This window comes from Cyanistes caeruleus, chromosome 19 (genome assembly GCF_971803275.1).
Source record: "Cyanistes caeruleus chromosome 19, bCyaCae1.hap1.1, whole genome shotgun sequence".
NCBI classification, from domain to species: domain Eukaryota; kingdom Metazoa; phylum Chordata; class Aves; order Passeriformes; family Paridae; genus Cyanistes; species Cyanistes caeruleus.
The window spans coordinates 10,013,727-10,017,262 of NC_141719.1; the positions used below are offsets into that span (position 1 = coordinate 10,013,727).

General features: G+C 43.0%; 1 long non-coding RNA gene across 1 annotated transcript; it reads right to left on the reverse strand.

Moving 5' to 3' along the window:
- Positions 1-841: 841 nt before the first annotated feature.
- Positions 842-2,193, reverse strand: LOC147649834 (uncharacterized). Its single transcript, XR_015277962.1, has 2 exons — positions 1,864-2,193; positions 842-1,636 (listed from the first exon to the last, which is right to left on the reverse strand). It is a non-coding gene; the product is annotated as an uncharacterized LOC147649834 (long non-coding RNA).
- Positions 2,194-3,536: the final 1,343 nt, after the last annotated feature.

Sequence of the window (3,536 nt, forward strand, 5' to 3'; positions counted from 1 at the left end):
AACCAAATATTGGAGTTTTCAATGCTGCGTTTCACTGCAGAGCCAACCATCACATCTGAGAAATAAAAAATCAAAATTATCAACAGGGGTCATTGCTTTGACACAGAAATGCTTCAAAATTTTGGCTTTTTTTTCTTTTTAAAGAGTTCTATATTCATCTCAGCAGAAAACAAAAAATTAAATTCAATTAAAAAGCATTTTCAAAGCAAATCTGGAATTATTTTTGTCATCCTACATTGTGCAGGATTCAAATTAGGGGAACATAAAGTTCATTACACTCTTCACTTTTAGTGAATGTGTGAATTTTCCAGAAGGGAAGGGAGAAAAAAGGGAGAGAGGCAGAAAACTGGAATAAGTCACACTAAATATCTGTCTAAAACAACCAGAATGACAAAATCATTTATAAAAATATTTAATGGCATCATCAAATATTCACTATATAAAGCAGTTTTTAGAGGATTATGAATGACTGGAGATCTCCACTATTAATTCCAGCCCTGTTCAATTCACCCATTTTCCTCGTGGCATCATTTGAATATAAAATGAGGATTTTCCTGCCTGTTTATTCAGCTCAGGATGAAAATACAAGGCACAAGACAAGGAATTTAATGAGTTTGCCCCACAGACAGAGCAATTTCTGCTCTCCAGGCTTTTAAAAGGAACCTCAGGGATGCTGTAATGAATTGATTCCCATTTTTAGTCCCACAGAAAGTTTCTCCACTGTTTCCTCCAAAGCCCATCGCAAAAAAATGGAAATTTTTCATTTCCAACCTGGGATTTTGAGTAAGATCCCAAGCAGCCATGAAATTAAGGAAGCTCTATAAAATGAAGCCCGGAATCATTTCTAAATTGTTCAAAATTTCATGGAGAGTAAGATGATTTTTTTATTTTTTCCTTCAGGATTTTGAAATCCTTTTATAGATTCACAGGCAGGAATGTGGTTTCCCATCAGATGTCAGGAGCTGGCTTGAAATGTCTGTACAAAAAAAATCTCATTTCTCTTCTTTTCAGTGACACAGAATTCCCAGCATTCCAGAGGGAAGATAATCATTCCACACGGATTCATTCTGGCCAAGAGATGCTGTTTGTCTTCTCACAAAGCGCTAAAAATACATGAAAATGAACAATTTTCAGTGCATCTCCAGAAGTTCCTGACTCAGATATGAAGAGTTTTTAGGGAGTTTTGCAACCCTTTGTTCCAAATTCAAAAGGCAACATCGTGAAAGCTCAATTATTTTTAACTTGATTTAAGATATTTCCACTCAGCTTCTGTCTTCCTCTCTCTGTTCTTCACATAAATACCTATGTAAATAAACATAAATACGAGTTCTGCTATGTCTGTGCATCCATATTCTCCTTTTTTAATGCTTTTCAGCTAAGAGAAACTCAGCCCCTCTTGGTTAATTCCAGCACCAGGGGCTTTGGGGATGGATTTCAGCATCAATCCCCCAAAGCCTTGTTCCCTCACCCAAGTCAATGATTGCATTATTATTTCTTCTTCTGTCTTTGAGGGGCTGATGAGATCATTTATTGTTTTTAAGGGTTAATAGAGCCTGTCAGGGTCTTTTTGCCTCACTGCTGCTGCAGGATCAGTAACAGCTCCCAGCTCCATGATGCTAAATCAGACCACACTTTCCTGAAGAAAAGAAAAAGAGGGAAAAAAGCAAATTTAGCATGGAGAGAGGAGAAGCAGTTCAGTCTGGTTTAAAGGAAGAGAGGGAGGGAGCCAGGGGGAGCAGGGACTAACTTTGGAAAGAAAATAACAAACTTTAAGTCCTGAGGTCTTTCCTCTATATTGAAAAGGCAGTTTGGAAAGGAAATTAGTAAAAACAAACAGAAGGTGCCAAGGTTTCTTTATCATACCTGGAGTAGGATATGCTGAATTCCACAAGGCCTCGAGCTGGCGCCTGGTGCTGCCTCGGAAAAAATGGTACCCACGGCTCTATAAAATGATCTATTGGGACTTCAAAGTCATGGCAGCCCCGTGTGGCACAGGATGTGCTCAATTAATTATGTGATTTTTAAATGACAGGGGTTGGGGAAAGTAAAAATAATATAAAAAGGGCAGGGGAAAGAAGGAAAAAAAAAAAAAAAAAAAGAGGAAGAAAAAGAACACGCTGAAGAATTAAAAAAGGGTTTTTAAAGAAAATAATATTAGGGGGAAAATGGGAGAAGTAAACTGAAAGGCCTTGTTGTCTGTCTGCCAAACAGCAGCAGCAGATAAGGGCCGGGGTTGCCGTGGAAACTCAGGCCCGTAGGAGACAGAATCCAATTTCAGAAACCACAAAATCAACATAAACGTGTGCAAAAATAAAAAGGTTTGTTTGGCAACTAATGAGGAGAAGGCTCCCAATGTATAAAGCAGATGAACCGGGGTGACCTTGGCCAACTTTGAGCCATAATAATGACGATGTCCCACGTAGCTGTGGCACCTCTGGAAGGAGCAGGGACACGAGCAATTCCTATCATCCAACTGCCACCCTTTTGCTGGAATATCCAGTCCCCCAACCTCCCTCTCCCTTTGCCCCTCTGCCCTAAAAACAAAGGAGTGAGGAAGGAGGAATATTCATTAAAGCACTGGGAGTAATCTCATTTTAAACCTCTAAAGAGAGCTGATGCTTTTAATTTGGTTTTCACCTATGTATTGTCCACTAAGAGTGTACAAAATCATTATATATGAAAATAATTCCTCCTTTCTTTCCCTCAACATGGTCATGGAAAAGGAGACCTTGACTTGGCAATTACAACTTCCACAGTTCTCCTGGGAAGAAAATGTTATAGTGACTATCACAATATAAAATTTACATCACTGAAAGGACATCCCTCATTGTTACAAATAATTTGCATTTTCAGCCAAATTTGGGGAAGCTTTTTAAGGGGTTTGAGGGAAAAACATTTCATCACAGCAGAAAGAGGGGCAGGGACAGCCTGGGGTGGCCGAGTGGGGACAAGCCCAGCACAATGTGGGGCCACAGCTGGGCTTGGCAGGGATTTTTCCCCTTCCCTTTCCCCAGATTTGTTCTGTCAGCACAACCCAGGGGCGGCTGCTTTCCATCCACGTGCCAGATTTGTCACCCGGCCTCCAATGTCCCCAGCAAAGGGAGCGGCGCCAGCTTCCCACACCCAGAGCAAACCCCGGGATTGTTTGTCCTCGTCCCCCGGGTGCTCAGGCCTTCCCAGCAGCTCTTCCTCCTCCTCCTCCTCCTCCTCCTCCTCCTCCTCCTCCTCCTCCTCCTCCTCCTCCTCCTCCTCCTCCTCCTCCTCCTCCTCCTCCTCCTCTCCTCCTCCTCCTCCTCCTCCTCCTCCTCCTCCTCCTCCTCCTCCTCCTCCTCCTCCTCCTCCTCCTCCTCCTCCTCCTCCTCCTCCTCCTCCTCCTCCTGGCATCTCCTCAGCCCCTGTGAGCCCAGACTCCGCACAAAGGGACCAGGATCTGAGACCAGAGCTGAGGGGGGACGCGGAGCAGGCCGAGGATTGGGAATAAACAGCTCTGTGTGCCCACATGGAGTTATTCCGGCCTGGACTTTCCAGAAGCACCC